Consider the following 15,792-nt stretch of genomic DNA (forward strand, 5'->3'; position numbering starts at 1 on the left):
CAGCTTTTGTTGTGGAAGATCTTGAATTTTACTTTTCTGTTTCATTAATACTGAACATACAAAAGGATATGTTCAAACTGGTAAGTGCTTGGAGTTTTAGGTATGGAAAAATATACCTAGCATAATTACAAAATCACAAATTTTTGTTTATCTAGAAGTACTTGATTACCTTGCTCATGACATCACTGTTTTCAGTAAATCACTTTTTCTCATCTCTACATAACAGGGGAGGAGAGATGGAACAGAATAGAAAAAAGTAGTCAATATTAAGTGACGCAGATGTTTGTCTTCATACCTTAATTAGGTCTTTTCAAAAAAAGGTTTGATTTTTAAAAATCTATTCTTAATTTTACCAAATGGTTTTTGCTTTTAAAACAAAAATTAAGGGTAAAATTTCATTGTAACTCAGGCAAATCTGTATGACTAAATTGGAATATGCTTAGGTCAGTAGACACGATGCTCAGCTTTGAGTTTATAGCTTTTCCAAGCTCTAGAACGCTGAACTTTAAGTTTTTTTTATCCATCAGGAAACTGAGGTCCACTATAACGAAGCAAGTTATCACTGAACCTGATGCCCTGACTCTTGGTCTATTTTCTGTAGTGTTCACTCTGTTCAGTCACTGGATAAAGCCAAGTTATGCTGCAATTCTCAGAGTTTATTTCTGCCACTTTGCTGATTTCATGCAACCAGTGACCTTTCTGTATCTTTATTTCTAACACTGTAACCAAAATACTGTGTCTTCCACCAATTTCTTTGTAAGCATGAATCACTCAACATCTGCAAATCATTTGCATCATCCAGGGAAGAGCATGATGTAAGTACAAGGGAGTTGTAAAAGAAAAACAAAACAAAACAAAATCCAGGAGCTAATTTCCTCTAAAGAGCAGTGATATTTAGAGAGCATCATTCTGACTTTTTTCATATATAGTTTGAAAACACAAGTTTTCTTGCGTCCAAAGAAGCAGGTGAATTCTTTGCCAGGAAAACAGTGAAAAGCAAACAATGATTCCTTCACAGTCCTCACAGAAGTTGAAACATGCAGAGGAAAGGCAAACACTTGAGATATGTAAGTTTGATTATATTATTGCTATATCTAAAGTTATATACTATCTATTTGTAGGTTTAAAATTTTCCATTGTGTCTGCAAAACCGCTAGTTCTTAAGAACAGGCCTTTCAATAGTTGTAATCTTTCAGGTATCAATGGGTTTGTTTTATAGATTAATGGTTTATTAAAAAGAAATCTTACAGGCTATTCTGTTGTTTCCTAAAAACAGTTTGAACGCCCCGCTAATCACTAAGTTAGTTTCTGTCTTTGAAATGTCTTTGGATGTGAAAAATAACTACAAATAAAACAAAGGAAGGGAAACGACAGAAACTGTATATCCTCTAACAACAATAAATATGCTTCATGATGAGCAAAGGAATTCAAGATATTTGCAAAGTTTTTCCCAGATTCTCTCCGAATGATTGATCCACGTGTAAACTACTAAATGACAAAGCTGTCTTATAAAAGGGAAATTAGATTAAGAAAAATATTTTAAGGAAAAATAGCTGAGAGAGATGGGGGATGAGGAGAGTGAAAGAGAGAAGATGGGAGGATGAAAAGAAGGAAGAGAGAAAAGAGGGGGAAAAAGAGGATAAAGATCTATCTTACTCTAGTACTTTTGGAAGGGAAAAGGTACAAAAATTTTCACAGCTTTAAGAGAACTATTAAAGGCATATTTGTTAATAAGAGGAGATTTGAACAAAATATTTTGCATAATAAATAGTAAAGATAAGGAAAATGAATGTATCCTAGATCCAGCTATGGAGCAAAATCATTTTTCTTTTCTTTCTCCTTGTCCTTGTCCCCGCCCTCCTCCTCCTCCTCTCTTCCTTTCTCTTGTTTCTCTCATTGTAGTTGTGCCTTCTTTTGTAACCTGCTCTCCTCTTTCATATTCTGAGCATTGTTGCCAAGTGTTACTCACGGACATGGATAAAAACACAGGGAACGTGACCTAAAGGTAGAGGCAACTAAGTGTTAGATAAACTTGATACATTTTAGAACCATTTTAGAAATAGCAGAATCACCAAAACTTCAGGGATTGTGGGTCCTGGCAGGATGATATAGGCTTTAGAGATACAGGTGGTAAAGATGAAGTTGGTGGCTACAAATATTCTATCAAAATTTTTAATTTGCTTACATTCTGTGTTGTTTTTCTACATTATGTGTAAAACTTACTAAAAATGCATTTCGTGCCTCAGCTATGATGAAACGGAACTCCTTGCATTGTTTAGACAAAGATAAGGAAGGAGAATAACTCCAAAGTAACAAAGCAAAAGTTCTTTACACTCTTACTAAGTGTCACAGTTCAGAGTATGACCTGTTGGAGAAGAAAAGTCACTTGCGTTTCTTTTCCATACTTGTTCCAGATACCCAATAACAAAAGCATAAACCAGAAATCCTTATTAGTGAAAGTAATTAATTTTAAAAAAATTACCACTATAATCAAACTGTACAATATGTTCAAAGCATACTTCACTGCAGTTTTCTCTAAATCACCTAATGACCTAAATTGAGTTTAGGTCATTTATGCCTTCTGCTTCATCTAAAATAGGTGCACGTAGTTTATCTGTATATTCCTGAGTTGATTATTAAAATGAATGGAATAGTACTGTAGAGGTCAACATCAACCATAAATAATCTTAGAAAATACAATGTAAGTAAGTTACGTCATACAAAAGGAGCATTCTTTAGGTTTCTTTTTATCTGTATCTAAAACAGTAGTTTCATGTCTTGCAAATTTTCACAAGTGTGTTTCATTATTCCTGAAAAGACAGTTGGCTGCTGCACACCTGCATCGTTTATTATTTCATCTATTTTTTTTTCCTTTGCTTTAACTTTGGGCTCTGTAGGAAAACCTTGTTATAAAGTCATTTCCCAGTGATGCTCTTCTTATTGTATGTTTTTAGAGAATTTTCATCTATATTTTTTCTAGAAAACCGGCACCACTTTCATTAATCATTTTGTTCTTCTCTACAACTCTGTGTAATCAAGGGCAATGGCCAGTTGTTAATTTGTGTTTTTTTTGAAAAATAAAAGATTCTCATCTTTTTTTCTCTGACTTTTTACTAGTGCATATTATGCAATAAAATGCTCATGTGTAGGATGACATTTAAACGTGAGTTTTAAAGATCTGTATTTTATTAGGACCCCATAATGTGAGTAACTCTTTGGGTACCGTAGCGTAGCAGGGAGCCTGTTTTGTAACGGTATATTTGAAAGATATATTTATTGTTCCACCACAAGGAAAAGCTAAGAAGAGAAGAAAAAATAAGTTAAACTTTAGTCTTGGGGTAGAATCCCTGGGGTACATTTGGGGCCATCAAAAATCTGACCCCTCTTTCCAAAAGAAAGCAAAACTTCCAGGAGTTCTTAGTCAGCTTATAAAGGAAGAAGAGAATGTACAGAAGTAATGAAATTTCCAACTGTGGAGAGAAGCACTCATTTATTTTTTTAAATCAAGAAATGATTGATGTGGTTGCAATTTGATGTTTGCTTTTAAAGAAATTCTTTATTTCACTGTTGCCCTCCTCCCTTTCCTTGAGCTATTTTGTAGCAAAGCAGTATTCACCTTACTCAGACTCTCAGGGTTGGATTAAAAAATTTGGTTGATGTTTTCTGTTCTATTTTCCAGTCCGCAGTAATTCTATTTTCAGTAGAGTGATAAAAATTGAAGCAAAGGCATGTCCATTCATACATCTAAAATCATAGTTTCCTAATAGGTTTTAAGGCACTTGGTTTTTTGTTGGGATGCTAAACATGCTTAGTTCAGTTCCAGTGAATCCTAAATTTCAGTGGAAATATAAATCAGGAAAAGAGTTGGTTTTGTGTGTGTGGTGGAATGTGGTTTATTAAAAGTATCATTAAAGCATTTCCAAGATGGCTACACAAATAATATAGAATTCATGGTAACTTTTAATTTTTTTTAACAGAAAGGTATTTTTTATTATTTGGTTTTTCAAGTCAGGTTTGGGAGGAGTATACCAAGAAGACAACTAGCACAGAACATCTTATGATGTCCTCCTACAGACCCTCTGTGAAGATCGATCTTCTAACCTTCCCACTGACATAACCTTATGACTAGGTAGGTAGAAGGTGGCATTCTTTTTTATATTTGTAACATTCCATTTTGTATTCTGTATTTTTTCATGTGTTCAGAAAGACCTTCTAAGTCAGAGGCAGTGTTTTGTCAGAGCCAAGGAGAAAAGCATCCTTCTCATCACTGGCTCCTTCTAGAAAACTCCCTAAAGAATCATAACATGAAAGGTCTTCAGTGAGATTAATGAATGGCGACAGGCATGTGTGAGGAGCCAAGTCACGCCCCAGCATGCAGAGTGACACACAGAGGTCCTTAGTGCTACATGGTCCTCTGTAATAGGAGTCAAATACAAAATGCCAAGTGTCAGCCACCAGGCAAGTTCAAAAGTTTGCTCTAATATATTGTGGTGCTGTTTGTTGCAGGTACCTGGAAACTTTCGATGAGGGATGACTTCATTCCTGTCTGCTTCTATGTGAACCCCCTTGTCACTGATTTCTACTTAAAACCATTTATGACTCTAACAGATGTTTCTGATTTAGAAAGAGTACTTTTTAAAGCCATTTCTTTCTAACTTCCTCTCTCATGATTCTCCCTCCCTGCTCCTTGCAGGAGCTAATTCCAGGTAGGTTGGAAATTACAAGCATGTTGTTTAGTGCCCGGAATGATGTGTTGACTGAAGAGCAGAGGTAGGGCTTGAACCAGGGTCCTGAGGAACAGTCTTCAGTATATTGGAATATCAGTCTTATGAGAAACGTGCTATGCAGAAGCTTGATTTTCCTTCAGTCCAACTTAATTTTAAGAGTCTCTAACTGAGACTGGCAGTTCCGGGCCCCTGGCTGCTCCAGCACAATTTATCAGCACAAGGTCAGAGAATTCTTTTGAGCCTGTTTCTCATGAGCAGTGATAATTATGTATGTAGACAGCCCTACTCATATTATGTAATTCACTGAATAAAGTGGGGAGAATGGTTTTGATTTACAATCAGAAGCACCGTCACCAGAGCCAAACATGTCCAACATCCGAGTAACCCAGGAGTCACCTCTCATGTCCTGGATCAGATCTATCAACACACCCCCAACGAGGACACAGCCTTCTCTTTAGGACTCCTGATGGGCTTTCAGACTGACAATTCAGAAATGTGTCGTTGATGTAGGCCACATTCAGGGGAGAATGCTTTCTGGGATTCCTCACTCATCAGCCTGAATAGGGGTGCTTTGGTAGCAGGAAATATCTCTAGATAATGCATTCTTCTAATTTCTTTTTCAAATACTCTAACATCTTAAGTATTAATCAGGGAAAGTCCTAGTTTTCCTTTTCAGAGTGACTCACCCATTTGGCTGAGGTTTTGGCTGTGGGAAAGGATGAACTCTGTCCAATTCATTGAAAGACGAAGTGGATCAATGGTCCTGCTGCCCTCTGACTGGATGATATTTAACTACACTCTACAAAAGCATTTCCAAGCAGAGAGAAATGGTGAACACCCAATCCACTCCAGCTGTGGCCACTTTTCCATTTTTCTTCAGGGACTATTGCTGTTACTTTCTTGCTGGAAATAAAACAAAGAAACTAACCAAAAATCTGTTGCTCTTTATTGAATGATGTATTGACAAGCGAGATGCACAAAACATGCTAGCCACGATATTGTACTGTGTTGTGACACTGATTGGTAAAACAAGCATCTTAACCATTTGTTATTTTTACATTGTTTGCCAGTTTCTTTTTTCTTTAACAATTTCCCAAGGTTATTTATTTTTGTGTGTGGCTGAAGATAAATATGTTGCATTTGAAACTCTTCTTTAGTAACTACAAGAACAAGAGAAACGAGGTTGTGTTTTTTTGTGGTGTGTGAATTTCTTGGTTTGTATATTTTATCTTTCTCTTTACATCATTTCAATCCAATCAGATGTCTCAAGGAAGTGGATGCCAGGAATGATGAATCATGGAAGTCTGTCAGGGGATGCACACTCCGTGTAGGTGGTAGAGTAGCAGAACATTAAAATGTGCCATGGCCTTCCAGGAAAGAAAATACCTTATGCTTGGCAAATTGAGAGTTGGCATCTAATGACTTGGTATGCCAGAAACCAGATTATCTAAAAATGTATGCCTGAGACAAGGTTTCAGATACTATTTTAAGTACCAGATAGAACTCTTTCCTTACAGAAATTTTATCTTGCTGATTATACATAACTTATGCAATATAATCAACAGATTTATAATATTCTCCACTTATTTAGATTTTAAATTGTCTTTGCATTCAAAAAGCCAAGCAATTATTTTGATTAATGTCATTTCAGTTTTTCCTATTCATGTCTATTTTTGTCGTTATAGTGCATCTTAATCTCCCTCAAAAATTCTGGGTTACATTAGGCTTACTAATAGTATTATCAGAGAAATTTATTTTTAAGATCCTGAAGATATGGTATTAATGATTTCCTATATATACATACTTATAGTTGTAAGTCTATTTTGTTTTTTTCTTGGCTGAGGAACATCTTTTGGCCAGATATTTAAAGCAATCTAAACTATTACATACATTTTCTTCGGAAAAGCAAGGTGGGCTCAAGACCACAGAGAAAACTTCAGCAAAATATACTTTTGAAAACTTTATAAAGAAACTTCTGAACATATGCATGTGAAAGACATAATATGAATTTTTGAAAAATTTCACAATATATTTTGTTTCATTCCACTCACATTACATTTTTTTCATCACCCTAAATTTTTCTTGCCAAGTCAAATTAGAAGAGAACAATTATTTCTATCTTAAAATCTTAGAGGGGAAGAAGATAAATTGGTAATTGTTTACAAGGTTTGGATTTAAGGTTATATTTATACCCCTAATGTTTTAAAATAATATTTTTCTAGATATGCAATCTATATTGACTCATCTCTGCCCCACAATCTTTGTAGCAGTCCATATACTAGGGTCCATGGAATAGCACAGAGGGAAATTATTTCTGCTCTGATTCATTAAACTGAGTAAGGGGAGGCTATCAGTAACATGTGCCTGTAAGCAGCCTAATACCTAGGAAAAGATACATCAGAATTTCACAGATGTAGTAAAAGATAAATGAGGACTTAAGTGCAAAAGACATTAAATTTATACCCAGTGAAGAATGATAAAAAACAATAAAAAACTAAAAAAAATCCACAAACAAACAAATATATAAACACCCTTTCCTGAGTTGTAATTTGTGCTGCATAAAACGTGTGAGATTCTGCCTTAGCTAGGCATGATGAGGAGGCAGTATTTCCTGATCAAATAAATGGTCATCAAGTAAAACAAAAGTTTTAATTTTAACATTGTTTCCCCTGAAGTCATATGCCTTATAAACACCTTATTCACTTTTGTTAGGTATGTGTATTTATTATCATTTTAATTATTTTCCTATTCATGGCCTATTTGTATGTAGTTTTCCCAATCTCAGCATTTTTCAAGAGTGTAAACACTGTAGTAAAAAAGAAATACCTATGTTATTGATGCAGAGCAGAAGCAGGTTAGCCTTAAAAGAAAATGCACTACAGTAATTACTCAGGAGCAAGATTTTTTGATGGAAGTAAACACTAATTCAGTAAGCAGCGCTAAGATTCACTTTTCAGGCCACTGAAAATGCTGCACTGGCATTAGGCTTGACCCTGACAAAGAGAATCGGCAGCTATCAGTCCCCTTGGACATTCAGAGGTCACTGAAATCCTCTAAAATTTCCATACGTGTGCTGGACACAGCCCATTTATTTCACGAGAGGGAGCAGATTGATGACTGTCTACAAACCTATTAGTGATTTCAGCTAATTGGGGACGGTTGCGACAACTTGGTCCTGTTTTAACTTTATGGCCTATTCTCCCCCTGTGAAGGAGGCAATTTTGCCACTGATGAGATAGGCAAAATTCTGATCTACACCAAAAGACTAAGCCCTGCCTGCTGGAGTTCAAAATTAGCCTTTGCTGGATTCAAGCCAGATTCTCCGTGGCATGGCTGATTTTGCTCATGGTAAATGGGGCAGGGGGAGCACCAAACAGAAGAGCCGAGCATTCGCTCTCAGGTGTGAAAGTGCCCAGATGGAAACTCAGCACAGCACTTGAGCTTGGTGTTTTAATGGTTCTCCTCCAGCTATTTAATGCGGAGAAATTTCTCAAAGAGCATCACATTTTACTGTGGTAGAATGTGGATTTTCATTTACCTTCCTTTGCCCCGAGGGTGCGGTGTCCATCTTCCATATATAAATAAATGCTTTGCATTGGTGGCTTTAGTTTCTCAGATAAGACAGATTCAAAATCCAGTTGTTATGGAACAAAACTAACCATCATAGCTCCGAAATCTTCTGTCATATTGCCCAGAATTGGGCTTTGTTTTTAGCTGTTTTATTAACAATTTTCCTCATCAAAAAAGTCTTTCCTGTGGTGTCTGCAACTCAGGCATTTGTAATATAATCATGCATATATCTTTATGAGACACGCAACTAATTTTTATCCATGTACAAATATATTTTGTCTTAGAAATTTCCCAACAACAAACACAAATAGACTAACTATTGCAAAAGGATATTTTTTGGGGGGTAATTGGGGTTTATCTGGTGAAATTGCGGTGGACACAGAGCCTGAGTCTGGCGGTTAATTTTATATCAGATTTCAGCCAGCCGGCAGTTACTCTTGTCTGCCGGTAGACTACTTTCTCTGTCACTTAGTATTAGATGTATTACACACCAAGCAGCAATTATCTTTGACACATAATTATTATGGTTTTGATGACAAGAAAGTCTTTTCTTTCACTGCTTTCAAAACGTATATTCCTGAAAGTCCAGGCTTGTAAGATGCAGCTAAAAATTAAAAGCACTTGGATTCAAATTGAATTTGAGAAGAGGGAATAAAACAAAAGAATTTGTTGTTTATGAAAAGGAATAGCGTGGGGAGTTCCAAGAGAAAGAAAAGAAGAAAAAGAAGATACTATTTTACAGTTTTTTTCAGATGATCTCACCTAAGTAGATTGCTGAAAGGGAATAAACCCTTTGAGGGTAACTAATGGATTGGGAAACAGATGCCAGGATGCTGCCACAGCAGGTACCTAGCAGAGAAAGTTACCTTTAAAGTAAAAAACAAAACAAAACTGACCACAGCTTGGATTAAAATGTAGAGGAGAGAAAATGTAGAGGTTTCTAAAAAGGACGCACAAACCACAACACTGAGTTTTTAATCTTGCCACTTGAGTATTTTCAGCTTTATACTAACTAAACCCCAGCTGCAGACCTGGATGAGTAGTTTTAAAATCTTTGCCTCAAAGAGAGATTTTTTAAAAAATGCTCAGAGTCTGTAATCCTGAGTTGTATAAGCTGGAGACTCCACGGTATTTAAAGAGCCAAGTGCCTGGAGTCCCTTCAGACATATCTACACCTGTGCTTCTTGTAAGTTCGGTTTACCATCCCAGGCAAACTCTGATGTAGACTTACTTGTACAATTCCCTTGAACTTCTGTTTAGGAGCATCTGGGGACAGTGGGAGGTGGAGCAGGGGTGGTGGTGCAGAGACTAGGGGGTGGGGAAAATAGGGGTGTGTTGCAGAGACTTGCTAAAGACTAGCATTATAATACACGGATGTAATAATTTAACTGTAGGAAGCTGATGTTATCAGGATCTGATTAGCACAAAAGGAAATGCATTGCATTGGCTGATGGTGACCGGGCTGAAACCAATGCCGTTTTCCTTCTCTCTACTTGGAAGTAAAAAAATGTGGGCATTGAGGAGTCACTCATGTTCCCAAGGGTGTTCCTGCATGGAGACTTCTCAGCTGTAACTCAGATAATAATAATTGAGTGAACACACTTGCAAACAGATCTAATTTTAGTTCATTTTATTATTTAGAGATGGGGAGTGGAGGTGGGGAGAAAGAGGAGGCTGCCTTCTATGACTAATGCTTTCTTGCAAGCTCTTAAGCCATATTTAGTATCGTGGGGTATAAAAATAAGCTTCGGTTCAGTTTTTTTTTTTTTTTTTTTAAGTTGACTTCTGTTTCCTTTCTTCTATTCCCTCTCCCAAAGACGGATTTAACTAATTATACTTTCAGCTCAATGCTGATAGACATGTATTTATTATCGGTGCTGTAAGCCCTGGAATTCTTTTTTTCCTCCACGAGGCCACAGACATATGCATTAAACTCCAAGCCCTGTGAGCTGTCAGAGTTTATGGTCCAGCCAGAGTAGTGCAATATGATAAAGTTTTCAGGCCCTGTTTAGTTAAGACTGAAGATCTGGTACCCAGCCAATATCCACCACTCAGGGCTCTTTTCACAGTCCAAAATGATTTGGCTTAAACGTTTCCAACTGTGATGAGGTCCCATTTCAGTGATTATGCAGTCATTCACTTTTCCACATCAACATCAAAGTCATTAACAGCCGAGTATTATTGCATTGGCTGGAATTCAGTTAAGGACTAGAGGGAAGTTGCTCTTTATTAAGATAAATCATTGCCTTGGTTATGTCACCCATGAAATAATCAATTTACTGTGTTGGTTAATTTCCTCCCTCTTTGATCTGTGAATTAAATTCAACAGATCATTGTTTCACAACTACCACTGTAAAGATGTTTTAAGGGAAAAATGCACACATATGTTCAATTGCTGTGCTCTTATGAATATGATAAACATTATAGGAAAACCAAAAGCCTCAGCGCATTTCATCATTCATTTCCACAGTTATCTTATCTTTCCAATGCTCCAAGGGTGGGGTAACACCCTTAGCTAGGCGGATGGTCCCCTCTCTGTCTGAATTCCTGAAGTGTTCTGTTAAGTAATAAAATGTCAAACAGAACTAACCTTAATGCTTTTGGGAACATAAGCTGGTTCTAAATACAATGTGGAATATCCTCATTTGGAATTCAGAATTAATAAATAGGGATCTTTGCAACGACGCGCATGTGTAAATGCAGGGCATCCTTTAGAAGATTTCTTCTCATAAACACAAGGCATTCTTTGCTCCATAATTCATGGCTTCTTGTAGGAAAAGAAGTTGAGTAGGATGTTTTATTTTTCTTTGTTTTGGTGACTCCTTTGAGAAATATTCTTGTACTTGGGTGATTTAAAAATATGTATTTTGTAATGAAATATTTCAAATATGCAGACAAGTACAGAGAATAATGTAATAAAAATCCATGGACCAATAACATAACTTTATCAAATCTTAAAATTGCACTTCAGATATGTGAAAGTGTGTGTGTGTGTGTTCCTCCATGTGTTTTACAGATATAAATCTTATAGATACAACTGAAGTCTCCTGTGTATTTCTTCTTTATCTTTTTTCATTGTCTCTCCTCAATGGAATAGATGCTATGAATTTATGCATATAAATGTTTTATTTTTGTTTTAATTTTTCTCTGTATTTTTGTAACTATATAAAACATATTACTTTACAGATGTTTAAAAGTGTTTTGAAAGAGGCACTACGCAATGTGTATTCTTTTTCAACTTGTTTGTTTAATCTACATTGCTTGTTTGGGATTTACCAATGATTATGCAGGGTGATTCAAGTCATTCATTTTAACTGTGGCATAGTATTTCACTGTTTAAATGTATTTATATCTCAGCCATGGATCTTTGTTTACAGCTACAAAGTTTTGTTTCCCCTTACAGCACATTCCAAAATAAATGAATAAATAGAAATTTTAATTAAAAAGATTTATAGATCATAGGGCATGTACATCTTTAGTTTTACTAGAGATTTCCAAGTTGTTCCTTATGATCCCACCATCAGTGCATCAGAGTCTGTATTTCTTCAATATTTTTATGCTAGAAGATTTCATGTGCTCATTCTCCACAATGAACATAAAGTTAAAACTTGTAGGTGACATAATTTAGTGAAGATTACAGCTGCCTAGAATGTATGCCCAGCATAATTACATCTTAATTGTCATCCAACTGTGACTTTGGAGTTTTGACTCAAGAGATATGCAGTCAAAATAGTGAAGAGGGCCATATTACAGTGTAAAAATTTGACTAGTTTTTTATAGCGAAGAAAGGGTGATCTATAACAATTTTCTTGGTCCTTGAAAACCAAAATAGCATAACACAAAAAGATTACAATAAACATAAGGCTTATCCCCTCCATCTCAAATTTATGGGAAGATGACTGAACTACTCGGAAAAATTTAAAAAGGCTCTTGACACATTAAAATAATATAGCATGTGGGGCCAGGGATTTAGCTCAGCAGCATAAGTGCCTGCCAGGCAAGTGCGAGGTCGTGAGTTCAATCCCTGGTATATATATATATATATATATATATATACCAGGGAATGTACTCAGCACTTGAGAGTATGGAACATAATGGCCCTTAGTCTCTTATTCTTGGGTTGCCCTGGGGCTCTTTATCTAAGGAGTTATAATAGGAAAAATGAGGTCAGTATTAACAAAGAGAGTAGGAAGAAATCAATACATACTTAGGAAACCATGTCAACTATGATCCACTCCAATTTTAAAGTAGTGGTCTTGCTAAAAACATGGCATAAGCTATGAGAGAAAGAGAGGGATCAGACCTACTTCCTTAACGAGTTTAATTAAAGGTTATTCCCTAAGCCAGAAAGTTTGGGGCCCTATAATAGCATTTAGTTTTCACTCTTCATACTATGTTATACATACATTTTGAGTATATTACATAGACCACTCTACACAACACTGTGCCCATATTGTACCGAGTACACACACACACACACACACACACACACACACACACACACACACACATATATATATATATATATATATATATATATATAATGCAGAACATTCTAGAATGTTCCCATATTCTGCATCTTAATCATCTCATTGATTGTCACCAATGGTTCCTGGCTAGACTCCAGTTGGCCTCCATGCCCAGTGCTTCTGCAAAGTAAGTAGATACCTAGCAATTCTAGGTCTGTGCAATGTGACATTAAAAACAAATTAAACATAAATTTATTCCCTGTATCACTTTTTCTACATCTAGCTGAGTGTTAGGGAACAAATAAAGTGAATCTTACCGGATCCCATTCCCAGGTAGGAAAGAAGGTAACCTTGTTGGTTATGATCAGTTTGCTCAAACTTCCTCTCTCCAGTCCATTCACCTTTTTCTGGATATTTAGGGTGCATCATTTAGACTCCCCTGTCCTTTGACTTTGGTCAGATTTTGCCAGAAGAAGCACTATTTAGAAACCAGGCATCCTGTCCTTCCCCATGCCCTTCCTTGAACTCCTCACTGGAGGTAAACTGTTTAAAATGTTTTCAGATTTTATGGTGGGACTATGAGACGGGTAAAATCAAAGATAATGAGAAATTAGATCTCAAATGATTGTGGCTTTTAAGTTTTTTTATAAGGGCAAAATTTTCTCCTTACATATCAAACTCTGTCAGTCAGCTTTCTATCACTGTGACAAATACCTGAGAAAAACAACTTTAGTGAGGAAAAGTTTATTTTGGCTCATGGTTTAAAAGATTTCACTTCACAGTCTGCTAGCTTCACTGATTTTTTTTTGAGTCTGTGAAAATTTAGAGCATCACGGAAAGGAACATAGAGTAGACCACACTATGTCCTCATGGTGTCCAGGAAATGAGAGGAGGTGGAGACTGTGGTCCTTTGTTCCTCTGAAGGACACATCCTAGTGGCCTAAGAACTCCTTTAGACCCACCTTGTAAATTCTCCATCAGCTCCTAATAGAGCTACTGGCTGACAAACACGCCTTTAACACATGGGCATTTGGAGCCTTTGCCAGATCCAACTGCATCACTGTCAAGTGTTTCAGTCCGTGCTGTTTTACTCAGAGGCGCATCCAAGCCTCAGTTTGCCCACTTTAAAATGGAAATAATAGAACACCTACCCAGAACTACTGAAAGGACTCAGTTAGGGAACAAACAAAGCATCCAGCACACTGCATAACAGATAAACAGCAAATCTAGTGCTAGTGTTATCATTATGTTTATTTACTTCTATGTATCATTTCTTCTTAGACATTACCAAATAATGACTTGTAAATTAAAAAATAATTGGGAAAAATTTTCCATAGTGAGGTCAAGAGGTTATTTTTGCCAATTCCTAAAAATTCCTTTGCGTAGAATAATGGTTTTGTAAGATTAAATTTTTTCTTCCTATATTTTCTAGTTGGGCACCTGGAGCCATAGACTCTTGGTTTGAATTCTTGTTTCATCTCTTTCTAGTAACATGGCCTTAGAGTAAATTTTAGCTGTCTCATTGGGAAGAGTTACAGCAAGGAATAATCAGAAAACTCATGTCAGTCACTTAATTTAGCACTAAATAAATGTGAGCTCTAATGAGTTACGGCCACTGTAGGTTTAGATGCTCTTCAGGTAGCAAGGTAGAAATGAAAATTATAGAATAACAAGAGGCTGGCTTCTGCCAAGCGTCAGTCCTTCTGAAGAGCATATGTCACCAAGGGACACTCTAGATATTGCCTCCAGGGTTGTGGCCACGCATCCCATTCCTCACCCTCAGCCCCAGGAATAACACGCCACTGGATGGACTTCTCAGTATTCTGGTCCTTTTGAGGACTTTTGCAACACATGTTATTTGCAAGAGTCCTGTAAAATGGGGCAATGACAGGATTCAAAAGATAAAAGTGGGGTGCAGTGCTTTTGGATGCCCTGAGTTGCACAACATATAATAGCCGAGAATCATTTCCAGTAAATCAATTAATAAGTAAAGTAACTTTCCGAGAAGTTTATGTTGAAAATTCTTCCTATAAAAGCCTTTTCAGCTAATTGTCTTTGACTTTGTGGTTTGTTTCTGGTTGGAAGGAATGGTAAGTGACTGAAAGCCAGAGAGGGTGCTTATCTGTTACTGAGACAAAGTACCAAACACCCATGCGTTAAAAGAGGAAAGGCTTATTTCAGCTCATGGTTTGTAGGGATTTCAGTAAGTTGGCTTCAAGGCAGGGTGGCAATGACAGAAGAGTCTGGTTGAAGAGAAACAGTCCATGGCAGGGCAGACAGGAGATAGGAGACAGCGAGCGGCAGGAGGCAGCCAACAGCAGCAGCAGCAGCCAGCAGTGAGTTTGGCTTCCTTCTTTCCTCTCTGACATCCCATTCAGTTCATAAGTCTACACACTTGGGGCCGGCTTCCCATTATCCATTCCTAGGACTAGGCTGAATCAATCATTGGACTAATTTAGTTATCACACTCTTAATCCACATTCACACACCCGGGAACCAGCCACCTCTGAGAAGTCCTGCTCGTGAGTGCATAAGGTTTTTTTGGGGCGCGCGGAGCATAACTAGGTCAATACTGAAGGCATCCCATGATATCCCAGGAGTCCTTCTGTACCAAAAGCATCTGTGAAACAGTGACCACTGGACAAGTACTTTCCCCCTACTTTCCCTCATAGGAGCAAAAAATGCTTTTTAAAAACAATTTGAGAATAGTTCTTATTAATACTGTCATCAAGATAGACTGTAAGTCACTTTTCAAAAAGTAAAAGATTAGAGAAAAATGACAAACATTAGCTATGGAATGTTTTACATCTTAAACACAGGTATTAATTTTTATAGGCTCAGATAAAAGATAAATAGCTAAATTTTCTAGATGTTTTAAACCAAACACCTAAGCTTTATCCACATTACTTAGTAAGAAGAGCAAAATGTACATTTTTTTCTTACAGGAGAAATATCATGATTTCAGATTCTTTCTGAGAATAAATAAAAGGCAAAAGAGTATATTTAAACACACTTACTCATGGGTA

General features: G+C 36.6%; 1 long non-coding RNA gene across 1 annotated transcript; it reads left to right on the plus strand.

The window, feature by feature from the left end:
- The first annotated feature begins 635 nt into the window (after positions 1 to 635).
- On the plus strand, positions 636 to 5,624 carry LOC134476250 (uncharacterized). The gene is made up of 3 exons (XR_010047831.1): positions 636 to 1,067; positions 4,009 to 4,129; positions 4,507 to 5,624. It is a non-coding gene; the product is annotated as an uncharacterized LOC134476250 (long non-coding RNA).
- Positions 5,625 to 15,792: the final 10,168 nt, after the last annotated feature.

This window comes from Cavia porcellus, unplaced genomic scaffold (genome assembly GCF_034190915.1).
Source record: "Cavia porcellus strain 051 isolate PalLab524CR breed Dunkin Hartley unplaced genomic scaffold, mCavPor4.1 scaffold_6, whole genome shotgun sequence".
Lineage (NCBI taxonomy): Eukaryota > Metazoa > Chordata > Mammalia > Rodentia > Caviidae > Cavia > Cavia porcellus.